Below are 15,454 nucleotides of genomic sequence, written 5' to 3'. Positions count from 1 at the left end.
CACTGCAATAATTCTGAATTGTACTCTGTCTACTTTGCTACTAAACCATTTATTTTTAAAATTTTAATAATTATATTTTATTTTTTAAAGTTTATTTGTTTAAATAAAGTTTATTTGTTTCTGTGATGGCAAATTTTATGTGTCAACTTGGCTAGGCAATGGATCCCAGTTGTTTGGTCAAACATTAACATAATGTTTTGTGAAAGTATTTTGTAGATGTAATTAACATTTACAACTAATTGACTATATGGAAAGGAGAGTATCCTCAATAAATTGGCTGAGCCTCTTAGTTGAACACCTTAAGAGCAAAAACAGATTACCTTAAGAAGGAATTCTGCCTCAACTGTAATATAGAAATCCTGCCTGAGTTTCTAGTTTGCCAGCCTGTCCTGTGGGTTTCAGAACTGACTCTGGAACATGAATTTTGCCTGAGTTTCCAGCCTGCCAGACTGCCCTACAATTTTCAAATTTGCAAGCCTTCACAATCACATGTGCCAATTTCTTAAAATAAAGCTAGATAGGCAGTAATATAGATAGATAGATAGATAGATAGATAGATAGATAGATAGATAGATAGACAGATAATGGATAAACAGAGGGTTGAATCAAGTCTATTGGTTCTGTTTCTTTGGGAAATCCTAACTTATCAAATTAGTCTGGACATTTTAACAACTTATTAATTGCTATTTTTGTTATCCCATTTTTATTGTGGTAAACATTTCCAGTGTAAGAATTTCAAATTTGTATCTGATACTTGAGATTTTAGGATCCTTAGGAAATCTAAATCTATTGTTTATTGTTTTAATGAGTCTCTTCCATGTTGATTTGGTTCCTTGTATGTCTGACAATCTTTATGAGTTCATATTTGATTAGTTTGATTATGTGGATAATGTGCTGACCAAATTTGAGGGTGTTTTCTTCTTGACAGAAATTTGCATTTGCTTCTGTTGAAAATCAGGCAGTTTTACCAAATTGAAGCTATTTCCACCCCTTCTTTTGGTCTCAGGATGTCTCATTCAGCTGCTCCTACTTTGTGTTATTGGCTCAAGTCCTAATTCAGGGACCCCTGCAAACCACTCGCTAATTTCGGGATCAGCACCTGACTTCATGTCATCATATTCTTCGTGTTTTCTGATCATATATTTTTGGTTGCGTGAGGACTTTCTTACTCCCTGGGAGTATATATTCACCCATATATGTACATTCACATTTCATGCAGGATCTAATTATTTTGTGACAGGAAAGCCTCCTCAAAATATCTGGTCTGACATACTGCCAGAAGCACACTGCCAGTTACTGAGAATTTTGTTAAAAAATTATGCAGATAATTAACAGATAATTGGGTAGTTCTGGAAATAAAATGTAATTTCATAATAATTGAAAATCTATAGAATTTGCTTAAAAGAAACATTTCAGTATGTTAAATTATTTTTTAATCCTTTGAACTTTGTTTCTAATACAATAATGTCAGATAATTCTAAACTTGGATATAAAATAGGGGGTGGCTGAACAAAATGTATCTCTAGAATTCTATAAATTCAACTTTGGGTTATTTACCACTCCAAACCGCAATATTCAGGACTGTATTTATCACTGGAGATTTACAGAGCAAAAAGTCTGCTTGAAACATCTTTATATTTGGAGAAATCTTATTTTTGGCAGCAGGGGAAAAAACAGTGATAAGAAGGACCATCAGTCAAAAGATAAAAGATTTTTTCTTGTCTATGAATCATAGATTCATGGAAACTGAAGTTGAAAATAACTCAATAGTCATCTAATCCATTCCTTTCTCAAAAAAAGGATTAATGTCTTAAAGGAAAGAGTCTTGTTATTTTCATTTTTTAAGATTCCTGCAGGCCTATCTTTCCTTTTTAAATTATTCTAGTTATATTATGATTTGTTTGACATGAAAGTCTTTCAAAACACCAGGAGTTAGAATGGTAATATTCTGTTAAAATGTTTAGAATAGGCCGAGGGCAGTGGCTGACGCCTGTAATCTCAGCACTTTGGGAGGCCGAGGCGGGAGGATCATGAGGTCAGGAGATTGAGACTCTTCTGGATAACACAGTGAAACCCTGTCTCTACTAAAAATACCAAAATTTAGCTGGGCGTGGTGGCAGAAGCCTGTAATCCCAGCTACTCCGGAGGCTGAAGCAGGAGAATGGCATGAACCCGGGAAGTGGAGCTGGCGGTGAGCCGAGATCGCGCCACTGCACTCCAGCCTGGGGGATAGAGTGAGACTCCATCACAAAAAAAAAGAAAAAAAAAATTTAGAATAAAATATAAATCAAGAAACATTATATTATATAAAATTTAGAAACTTTTTATCAGCTGATATTATACAACATCCTAGGTCTCAGATAAAATAATAAGTAGGGTGTGTCCTAAATAAGTGCTATTTTAGGTAACAGATTAATCATGCAACTTCTGTCCATGATATAAATAAGACATATTTGAAACTTATAGTATACACTGTAGCTTAACTTCAGAGTAACCACAAGTGAATATATACATTATCTTTCCAGCCCACAGCCCAAACTGTTCTTCAGTAGCTCTTTCCCTTTTATTATTTAATTGGACTCCCTGCACCTGTCCAAAGCACTGTTCACATTTAGTGACTAAATGACCTTCTAAAACATAGATTTGACCTCATCATATGACAATTCAAAATGTGTTATGTTCCATTTCCCTACTAGCAAACTTTAAATACAGTTCATCTTGAGCCCAACTTTTTACTTTCATTTCCCATGTATCACTGTTCCTTCTTCCTTCTGTATTTCCTATGGTTTATTAATCTAATCCTTCTGCTGTTCTCTAAACATGTCCTCTAATCTCTGGACTATTTGCCTTTGAGTGTTTGCCAGTTGTCATCTCCCCCCTTACTTGCATCTCTGTAACCACATGTCAAAGCTCTAAATATTCCCTAAATCTCATTTCAGTTCGTATCTTCTTTGAACGTCATTCCAGAAACCTTTTGTTAAAATAAATATCTCTCCTCTGTCCCCTTCATTAATATTAATGTCTTCCTCCATTATAGTATTTAGTATAGCACTGTATTTGAGGTGTAGATGTAAATACATTAAGCCTACTAATTTAGGCACTCAATTGTAGGGAATCACATAGTAGTCATCTTTGGTTTCTTCTATAGAACTTGCATTGTATAATTTATTGATTATTAGCTTTTTGCTACTGGTAAGAATTAACTAATTGTTTTTATGACACAGAGATTTGGACAGACATAAAATATAGTGTATGAGTTATATATATTATTTCTGGAGTCAAAAAAATTGATATTATAATCCTTATCTAGCTACATAATAAGGAGACTCTGACAATGTACTTAATCTCTCTAGTTTCAGTTTCCTCATAAATAAAATAAATTTACAATTATACCCAACTAACAAGATTTTTGTGAGGATCAAATGTTATGCTATTAAAACATTTAGCATAGTTCTTGCCATAGTAAACATCCAAAAATATTAGTTGTTATTAGTTATGATTATTTTTATAATCATAAAATCAACCACACCATTGCTATTTAAATAAATCACAATAAAATAAAAAAGGATACAAGTATGTGATAGAACTTGGAGACACTGTTTAGGTGTCATAGACACCTAAATCTATGTCATGTGACATACAATTTTAGGCTGTGGACTCGAAGAAGATCCTATGAGAGAAAATTCTAATTATAAATAAACCAGGAAAAAATTAAAATTTGCCTCTAGTTTCTTCACCCTCTTTTTCTTTCACACACACACACACACACACATACCTATCTCCCCCACCCCCAAATCCCACCACAGACACACACACAACTAGATCTTTCTAGGTGCAGGCATTTCCAGCTTCTTTATTGAATGATTTTACTACACCTCTGCTGGAGTTACTATTGCAAAGGGCAGTTTACCAAGCCTTAACTATAAACTGCATAAACACGAGTTTCCGAAATATAGGTACTACTATTCTTTGAATATGTGTAAATCTAATTAAAAGGAGACCTTGGGCTTGGAAAAGGCTTCCCACTTAGCATTCCTGATATAGGCATGAATCAATCCTTTCCCTTGTGGATCATCTGGGATCAGATTGGAATTTTTCACAAGCAACATTTCTAAGCAGCCAAAGGTACCACAAGCATAGTGACAAAAAACAACTATTGAAAATAAAAATTTTCAAATATACTGGAGTTTAAATGTTTTAACCAATTAGTCGGCAATAATTTTGGTTGGATTTGTCTCACAGAGCTTCCCAAAATGAAAGTCCATAACACCTCATCATGTTCTTAACTAATTTGAAAATTCTGCCCTAGAGATCCAGGATTTCAAACTACAAGCCATTCGGATATGAAGTATGCTTCTACTCTGACAGCAGTGCATGAACTATAAAGGATATAGAAGAGGTTCCCCACCAACTACCAACCCAAATTTTAAAATGGAGATTGCTGTGTGCTAACATCAGTAACATAAAAAAAAAAAAAAAGAAGGAAAATAAAAGGATGAAACATGCAGGGAATAAGAAAAAACATGTCATCCAGCTTCAAAGATGTAAATTAGTTCTTTTGAAGTAGCACAGATATTTGAGGCTGTAAATTACAATGTCAAATTAGATAGAAATCTTCAATATAGTTCAGTCGCAAAATCATGCAGGGTTCTTTTGGACTTAATACTGAGAAAGATTGTATCTCTTGTTTCATACAACAGAGAGATGTGATGTGATAGTATTTACCATGTGAATGATGGGCCTGCACCTGGAATACAGCATTCAATTTGTGCTTGTTGGTGCCCAAAAGATCTACATAAATTAAAAGGAGTTCAGAGGAGGTGGAGAAAAAAAAATGATAAGTGAAATGAGAAATTTGATGGATGGACTGAAAACAAAAAAAGATATTAATACATTTGATATTTTTGTCTAAGCAAAGCCCTTAAGGGAGAATTTATTTATGAGGGAAATCCTACTGATACCAGAAATTTCTGAGCCTTGGATTGAGCAAAGAATATGGACTTGGATATAAATTAATCTGTAATGTTTTGGACATATACCAAAATAATGAGATGAAATTATGGGTAAACATATTATCTGTGAAAACCAATTAGTGGCCAAGAAATGCTACTCAAAGTGTGGCACAGAGGATTGCAGCATCAGCATCCCTCAGAAAAGCAGAATCTCAGGTCCCAACACAGAGCTTCTGAGTCCAAGTCTACATTTTAACAAGATCTCCAGGCTATTTATCAGTGTACAATAAATCTTGGAAAATGCTGGTAATATATCAAATAATACGTTTGGGGCAGGGTTGAGTTTAAATTTTGACTTTGCCTCTTAGTAGCTATGTGACCATGAATAAATCACGTAATCACTACATACTTAAGATTCCCCATCTGTAAAAGGAATATAATTATATCAATTTAATGAGAGTTGCATTGAAGATTATTGAAATAATACAAATAAAATATTTCTCAGAGTAGAGAGGGACCTGTAAATTGTAGCATGTATAAATGGTATAATGGTTGACTGTCTCTGAGAAAGGGAAAATGAAATATGGGAGAAAAAAAGAGGAAATAAAAGAGAAGAATAATAAAAGGGAAAAGTGAAGAATTACTAAAAGATTATATTCTAGACAGCAGTGAGAGCAGTTTACCATCTTTCACCCATAAAATTCAGTCCCCACACCCTGGGTATATTGTCTGCTTTATCACTAATTTTTTTCTACTTTCTCTTTAGAATAGTTAAGTATTCTTTTGCCTTATTCTGTGACTCAAACATTCTCTCAATGTGTCACACCTATGACACCTCCCAAAAAGCAGGGATGGGAGACCTGCTTAAACCTTTTGAGTGGGAAAGTTGGAAATCATTGTACCCATGTATCCCTACACATTCATGTTCACTAGAGCTCTGATTAAGCTGAATATTGTGCAATGTCAATGTCTCTTTTTGTGCAAACTCTTGAAGAGAAGACGCACAAAAGCTGTCAGAAGACATTGATCTCTGAAAATTCTACAAAATGAAATTTCCAGTTCTATTTGAGGTCTTGTTGTGGGGTTTAGAACTAGACGAAGGATTGATAATGAGATTGTTAAAGAAAAAAGTATTCTAACACTTGCTAAAATGATAAGGAAGACTTCATTGAGGCCTCATGGTGTATATATCAAGACTATCACAATAAGGGAGAGAGAGTGGGCTGAACTCCAAAAACAGCAAAGACCGCTGAGGATTTACAGCCAATGAGCAGAATATGGGGTAAAATACTGAGTGAAAATTACAAGAAGAAATGACAATATTAGGGGGATTATTGCTAAACCAATTTAGGGTTCTTGCTGAAGGTAGGTCAGGGTCATCAGAGATCAAGGGTAGGAGATGAAGAATTTGATCAGATATCAAGGGTGAAGGATCTTCTCTAAGCTGCCTGAGCATGATTTGTGCTGAAACTGTTACGGAGACAGAAGACAGTATGCAAGGATGAGATCTAGTTGAAAAGAGTGCTCAGAGGAGCCTGACTAAAGTTTGAGCAAGGAAAGAGTCTTTGTCAAAGGTAAGGGTCCACAGTACACGCACGCGCGCGCGCGCGCACACACACACACACACACACACACACACACACACCCCAAATGGAAATTAAACTCCCTAAACTGCCACCAGGCAAATGTCGTTTTCTAGGGACATGATAACTACAAATATTAGTGAATAAGAAGAAAGGCCTTTAGGAAAGGGTCCGTCAAACAGCATACGATATAATTTCAAGAGCAAAGGGATGACTTGCTATTGCTGGCACTAACCAAAACAATACACAATGAAATAACGAAACAACTAAAACATTGTCATGGCTTAGAGAAGCTGGAAAAGGGGGAAATACAATACTGATGTGTGTGTGTGTGTGTGTGTCACAGACAGAGAGAGAGAAGTGGAAAGTTATCACAAAATTTAAAATGAGAGAATGTATTATTGTTAGATGATTCTTTGAAGGTTATTAAGTTCCAACAATGTCAAGAAGGCAATATTAATCTCTGACTTGCTCTCATTTGTAATACGTTTCTACTCACATCAAATAAAGGAGTTAAGTGTGTGTTAATGTCAATGATGCTAATATTTTTACGGGTACTTGTACCTCCAACACTAGTGTCTCTAGGGCAATGGCTGTTATCAAAAGTCAAAGTACTGTATATTTTGTATCAAAAAACTACAAATTTTATTAAATATTATATATTATATATCATATATTAACATCTTTTACTGATTAAAAAAATCCCTTTTCTACTAAAAAATGTATCACAAAGCACATTTTTCACTTCAACAAGTTTCTTTTGTAAAAGACTATTTAGCTTTAAGATCATTTATCTTGTATATGAAAATGAATTTTCTCACAGTGACTCACATTGTTATTTAAAATGCCTCTGTAATGCTTAAAAAAAAAAAAAAAAAAAAAAAAAAAAAAAAAAAAAAAAAAAAAAAACCTCATGTAATAGAATTCTCTATGAGCAGGTAGCCCATCAAAATTATTTCTTATTGAACAAGAGTGCCCTATGGAGGTAGCCATAATTTACATTAACACAAAATTGAGAAACACATATTTAATTAGCATAAAACCTTATACTATACAGATACATCTTCAGCTTGTATTTCCTTTTAGAAGTTGATAAACTCAAGTTTCATATTTCAGATAGAGTAAATCTTAGGAGAAGAAATAAAATATGCCTAACAGCTGTAGCATAATTAAAATCTCATTTGCTATATATAATACTGAGAAGGCTAAGTAATTACAGAAAAGGAAGTGTATGATACTCTCTTCTTTGAATAATAGGAATTCAGTATTTGGTTCCCTGCTGACAGTCATGTGACCTAAATTTAATATTTATTTGAATATTTGCTATTTATAATGCAGATACATATAATAAGTTTATTGAAAATTTAAAATTATATTAGCACTCGAACTGTTGAGTGTAAATAATTCTTGCTTTGGTGACTTGTTTCCCACTTACGCCATGTTTCAGTGAAAATTCAAATAAACATGGTCACAGCATATGTGAACATTTGTCTAATTATTAGTGAGAGAAGAAAATAATGATTTTTCCCTGAGGATTTTAAGTAAACTGATTATTTGATTTCTGAGAATGAATTAAAGGCAAAACACATATCCCTGAAAAGACTTGTGTTTTAGGCCTTAGCTATCTGCAAAGCTAAAACTTTGGATGGAAAAAGGATTGGAAACAGATGTGGGACAAAAAAAAAAAAAAAAGGCCCTCAAAATGCATCTTTCATATCCACTTTATTTTGAATGTCACTTAGAGACGTTTTCACAAGAGCAAAGCAGACAGTTGCTTGATCACCTATTAACAGCTCTTTATGAATTACTTTATCTGCTGCTTTCCCAGTGGGCACAGTCATTATGTGATCATGCCTGTACTATGTATAATGGGAGATGGAGACATGGTGTGGGATCATTATGGGACCCTGTCTGACACAATGGTGAATGTAGGTGGAATTAAGTACATGTAGGGCACAATAAAATAGAGGCTGCAGAAAGAGGAACATTGAAAACAAACTGTGTATTCTTGGAAGTTGAGGCTAGGACCTGCCCAGTGGGGAGAAGGCTTAAAGAAAAACATATCTTTTCTAGAAGAGTGCCTTCTTTGACTTTCATCTATGGGACCATTATCAGTGTCTACTGCTAATGTCCCAAAGAGATGACCAAAAAAACAATTTGTTCATTAATCAACACCAAGTTTATTATTTACTGCGAGGAGAGAGACTACTACCTTAAGATCGTCTTAGGAGAATCTTGGATGGAAAGGACAAAATTGTGACATTTGTGAGTTTGGGGAATCTAGTTTAAAGGTGAGTCTTTCAATGCTGAGAGCTAGGTAGTAGTTAGGTTAAGGTTGTGATATGATAGTTTAAGATTAGTGAACACAGTGGGGATTTAAAAGGAAGCTTGAGTAGTAAAAAGTCATTTGGTGATCCAAGTTGGACAAACTATTGAAGAGTAGTCTATTGTTTAGATACATGGATTTTCAGGAAGTAAGCCTGAAATAATACAGTATTTGCCACTTTATGTTCCTGGACAAGAAGTTGTTGGAATAATAAAGTTACGCTAATGTGCAACAATGAGTTAGTGGCTAAATGATTTAAATTCTTACTGTGTTAAGAGTCTTAGGAAGCTGACAGCCTTGCTATTAAGGATAACACTTGCAAGATCTTTGATTTTTTTGTTGAAAATTCATAGTCTTCTTATCTTTATAAGCTTCCAGAAATGAAGCATGGGGTTCACCACTGTCCATAGCATTTCACAAAGAGTACAATGTATGCTGCTTCTTTAATGCTGATCCTGAGTATTGGGAGAGAGAAAATTCAAAATAAGCTGCCAGAAACTATCCAGTCGCAGTGCCTCTTATTTTAACACACTGCAACTCCAATTCATAGTTTGTGCAAGACTGGGATTGCACAGTTTATTTTTAAAGCCACATGCTGACTGATAGAGGTGATATTTATTAATAATACTATAGGTCTAATCCGACTTTGGCACACAAGAACCGCAAACATCTACAAACAAAAAAACAAGATTCCTTGACTCAATGATGATCTAGATGATCAGGAGGCTTTCTAAAGGAGGAAATAGAGACAAAAAAGAAGAAATTACAAGTTACATTTTTGACATTGTTACATCTCTTTTCATTAAGAAATATTTATTTTCTATAAGAAAGACATAAATATTGCTATATAGAAATCCTTGTGAATCAATACATCTCATTAAACATGCCGATATAGCTAAACAGACAGCTACAGAGAGACAGCACTTCATTGTGGAAAATATAAAAAAGGTCTCTGAGTCCCAGTCCCAGATGTGGAACATGTAAGACTTTTAATAGTTCTAACCTCAATTTACTTTCCTTTAAATAGGAAAAAATATAAACAACATATTTTACAAATTAGTTACGATGATTAGATGAAATACTTGAAAGATATTTGAAAGTTATTTCAGTTAAGAAATAAAAGGTTACTATTAAATTAATTCTGTATAACTAGTTATTTAACATGTAGAAAAATGGTATAAGATTCATTTCTTCACCAAAACAATTTGTCCCCAAGAAGAAAGTCTAAGGTTATCTCAATCATATCTCCTTAAGCTTAGTTTCTTACATTAAAAAAATGAATAACTATCTAGATGTTACATAATGCTGATACATCAAAAGAATAACAATAGACTTAATTCAATGATCAATAAAATTGCCATTAATATCAAACTTTTAAAATCATATTCACTAAATCAAGTATATTCATAGTCTTTACTTGATAAACTAAAGAAAATGAGTGCAGCATCTTATTTTTATAGTTTTTATATTTTTAATATTTTTTTGTACTTGAAATCTGATTTTTACTAAAGTTTTCTCGTGTAAAACTTAAGCACAACTGAAAATATGATTGTCATTTTCAACTTGCTTTCAGTCATTCCTACCTTACCTTACACATTTGTTTTTTTCTTAAAAAAATGAAGACTGTTGAAATAATACAAATAAAATATTTCTCAGAGTAGAGAGGGACCTGCAAATTGTAGCACGTATAAATGGTGTAATGGTTGACTATCTCTAAGAAAGGAAAAATGAAATGTGGGAGAAAAAGAGAGGAAATAAAATAAAAGAATAATAAAAGGGAAAAGCAAGTTAAATCAGAACTATTTTCCAGTAAGGACGGGTTACTTAGGTTTCTGTTGATATGGATTGTGGCAGCCTACAGACCACTAATTTATTATTTTAATTAAGATGCTTAGCCTATAGCCGTACCAAATTGAACATCCCCAATCTCATTTGATTTCAAAAGATTCTTTAATTCTGTCTTCAAATTCTAAAATTACATATAGCTTGGGACCACACTCAGCTCTATGTAAGCTAGAATGGAATACAGCCCAGAGCTTTGAGGGAATAGAAATGAAGAGCCTTTCTGTAGGAGCTGGTTGATAGAAAAATGGAGAGGAGAAAAGGGGAGGCTGACAGATGTGGTGGCTCACATCTATAATCTCGACACTTTGGGAGACAAAGGCAGAAGGATCACTTGAGGGCAGGAATTTGAGACCAGCCTAGACAACATAGTGAGACTCCATATATACAAAATTATTATTTGTTTTTAATTAGCCAAGCATGGTGGTGACCATCTGTAGTCCTAGTTACTCAGGAGGCTGAGGAAGGAAGAGTGCTTGAGGCCAGGAGTTCAAGACTGCAATTAACTATTATTGAAACACTGCACTCCAGCCTAGGTGCCAAGGTAAGATCCTGTCTCTAAAAAAAAAAAAAAAAAAAAAAAAAAAAAAAAAAAAAAAAAAAAAAAAAATCTATGTGACAATAGTGTAATGCAGAAATTGCACTACATATCTGAATAGTTCTTTATACTTGTCAAATGCCTTTCAAGAAGATTGCCTCATGAGATTCTCATCACTGCAGAAGTGAGATTCTAATAGTATTTCCATTTGCAGACTTTTTTAAAAAATGAGATTCAAAAAAGTTGAATACTTTTTCTGAGTCTAATAAATACAAATTGAGAATTAAAATCTGTTGCCTGCTAGAATAGATTTAAAACGCACCTTATAGTGAAGAATGTGTTTCCGCTTTAAAATTTTAGCAACAGATAATGATTATTTATTAAAGAATGGTTGACCTCACTTTATAAAATGTGGGCCCTTCTAGAGGAACTCACTTCTTCTTTGTTCCTCACTATATCCCCAATAGTAAGCTTCATGTGGAGGATCAAGACCCAGGACAACTTTGGGCCTTGGTACTAGATATGGAGTTTTCTATTTGGTGAAGGAAGAAGATGCAAGCCCTTTGAGGCCATATTGCTTCTCTTCTCTCAGAATCCAACTTCCTTGCCTCATCTCCCTTTCTTGACCAGCTTAACTTACATAGTAAGAGAGGCCTAGAACCATTTCACAGATGGGGAAAGATCTGTCTTGCTTTCTTCTCTTCAAAATTTAACGAAAAACTTCTAGGATATGGTGAGCTGGAAGAAGTATTTCTCTCATCCTTATAATGAAAAAGAGCCAGATTAACTTAACAGTTATGATTTTTTCCCCCATTAGAGAGCTGAGTTCAGAGAGCAAACAATGGCCCCAAATCTGAGAAGAGATTGGTCCCTGCAAAGATAAGGGAAACACAAGCACATGCTTTCACGGGTAGACATGACCCAGAAGCAGACCCCTGTGAGATGAATGATGAATTCTAAGTGTGGGCTGGTAGGATAGTGTGAAGTCCAGCAAGGAGACCTTGAGGGACATAACATACTCTTGTAGTCTCTCTTCCAGGAACTCAAACAGATACAGAAAGTTCTGTAAGAGCGTTAAGAATATGCCTATTTTTCTGAGAAAGAACAGTCATGAATGAGGATAAACTTTCGTCCTTAGGGCACTGGAGAAAATGCAGGTCAGCTTGAAGAAGGGAATAGAGGGGAAAAAATACCTTCTCCTGGGCAAAGAGCAGGACTATGCACTAGGCTCACAAATGTGAGATGGGAGGAGAAGAGAATTGAGAGGACCACACCTCTGAGATCCAGGATTTGATGCCAGTTTAAGACTGAAGTTTAATTAGAACAGCAGAGAACACTCTGCCATGATGCCTTCCACTAGCAAATGAACACACTTCGAATTACAGCTAAGAGCAGAATTTGCAGGGAGAGAACAGAAATGGGACATAAGCAGGCAAAAAAGATCTTTTAGAAGGAAAAGCTTTAAGAGGCAACCTAAAGTACAGCACACCGATGAGACATTACTCTGGCATACAAATTCCCACGCCAAACACAAAGTATGACTGCAGGAATTTGAAACCCACGGTACACTTAGTGTAACCACAGTAGCAACGTGTCTCAAACACAGCACAATGGCTAACCAGATTAACTCAAATAGAAACCATACAAAGCATGTTTTTAGTTTATAATGAAATTCATATAGAAATCAATAATACTAAGGTTTTGGAAAAATCTCCAAATATTTGAAAATTGAACAACATAATTCTAAATAATCCATAGGTTAAAGAGGAAATCTCAAGAGAAATTTAAAAATAATTTGAAATGAATGAATATGGAAATTCAATATAGCAAAATTTGTGGTTTGCAGCAGAAATAGTGCTTAGAGGGAAATTTTAGCATTAAATGTTTATATTGGAAAAGCAGAGAGGTCTCAAAGCAGTAATTTAAGTTTCTACCTTAAAAAAAAAAAAAAAGGAGAAGAAGAGCAAATCAAACCTAAGGCAAGCAGAAAAAAAGGAAATAAAGATAAGATCAGAAATCAATGAATTTGAAAACGGAAAAATGATAAATAAAAATTAGCAAAACTAAAAATTTATTTTTTGTGACCAGGTGGTGGCTCATGCCTGTAATTCCAGCGCTTTGGGAGGCTGAGGCAGGTGGATAACTTGAGGTCAGGAGTTTGAGACCAGCCTGACCAATATGGTGAAACCCCATCACTACTAAAACCACAAAAATTAGCTGGATGTGGCGGCTTCTGCCTGTAGTCCCAGCTACTTGGGAGGCTGAGGCAGGAGAATCGTTTGAACCTGGGAGACAGAGGCAGTGAGCCGAGATCATACCACTTCACTCCACTCTGGGCAACAGAGGGAGACTCAGTCTCAAAACAATTAAATTAAATTAAATTAAATTAAATTAAATTAAATTAAATTAAATTAAAAATAAAAATTTATTTTTTGGAAAGCTAAATAGAATTGATAAACTTCTGGCTAGATTAACCAAAATGAAGAAGGGAAACAAATAAAATGAAACCTACCAGTTTCAGGAATGGTAAGAGAAGGTTACTACTGACCCCACAGACATTATCAGGATATTATAGAAATACTATTAACAATTCTAAAACTTAAACAAAATTGAACAATCCCTCAAAAGAAACAGACTGCAAAAAAATTAAGAAGAAACAGGTAGATGCAATAATCCTATAACTGTTAAATAAATTGAATTTGTAGTTAAAATTCAAAAGAACCCTCCAGGCCCAAGTGATTTTGTTAGTGAATTTTATCAAATATATAAGGAAGAAATACTACCCTGTTCACAAACTCCTCTGCAGAAAATAGAAGACTTCCTTGCTCGTTTTTTTGTGGTCAATATTATTCTAATGTCAAAACCAGACAAAGATTTTATAAGAAAAGTACTAAAAAGTATCTCTCATAACACAAACACAAAAATCCTTTTAAAAAGTGTAACTAATTGAATATAGCAATATAAAAAGAATAATCTATCTTAATCAAGTGGAGTTTATCCCAAGAATGCAAACTGATTAACATTTAAAAATTAATCAATGTAATTTACTAAATAAACAACAAAAAAGATCATTTTAATAGATAAGAAAAAGGCATTTGTGAAAATTCAACATCAATTCATGATTTTAAAAAACTCTCAGCAAACTTGGAATAGGAAAGAATATCTACAAATAGATAAAAGCCTTCAAAAAATTAAAACTATAAAACTAACATAACACTTAATGAGGGAAGATTGAAACCTTTCCTTTCAAAATCAAGAGCAAGGTAAAAATTTCCTTTCTCACCACTTTCATACAAATCATACTAGCAGCCTTAGTGCAATAAGATAAGAGAAAGGAAGGGAAAAAAAGTATCTATTCACAGATGGTATGATTTTCTATGCAGAACATTTCAAAGAATACACAAAAAACCCTTCTAAGAACTAATAAGTACATTAATCAAAATTACAGAATGTAAGGACAATGTATAATGGTCAATCATATTTCTATATACTAGCAATAAACAATTAGAATTTGGAAATTAAAAAATTAAAATAGCATAAAAATAATAAAACCTGTGTGTGTGTGTGTCTGTGTGTAAACAAAATATATAAAGGATCTCTATGCTTACTACAAAACTCTGATGAAGGAAGTAAAAAAAGATAAATAATTGGAAATATGTATTGTCCTTATGGATTAAAAGACTCAATATTATTAAGATTTCAATTTTTTTCCAAATTGATCTATAGAGTTAATGCAATCCCAATTAAAATTCCAGCAATGATTTTTGTTGATATTCACAGGTTTATTCTAAAATTTATATGGAAAGATAAAGGAAATAAAATAACTTATATGATTCTGAAGCAAAGGAACAAAGTTAGAAGATTCCCAATATCTGTGTTCAAGACTTACTGTTATGCTACAGTATTCAGGATTATGTAGTATCAGTAATAGGACAGGCACATAGATGAAAGGAACAAAATATGAAGCCAAGAAATATATCCATTCTAACATAGTTAAATGATTTTGACAAAAGTACAAAGGCAAACTGAAAGAAAGGATAGTGTTTTCAACAAATTGTGCTGAAACAATTCAATCTCCATATGCAAAAAAATTGAACCTTGGCAAAAAAAACTCACACCTTATACAAAAGGTAATTCAAAAGGGACCATATACATTAATGTAAATCCTAAAACTATAAAATGTCTAGAAATAAATAGGAAAAAAATCTGTGCG

This window comes from Chlorocebus sabaeus, chromosome 23 (genome assembly GCF_047675955.1).
Source record: "Chlorocebus sabaeus isolate Y175 chromosome 23, mChlSab1.0.hap1, whole genome shotgun sequence".
Taxonomy (NCBI): Eukaryota; Metazoa; Chordata; class Mammalia; order Primates; family Cercopithecidae; genus Chlorocebus; species Chlorocebus sabaeus.
Note: the sequence above shows the minus strand (reverse complement) of the source record.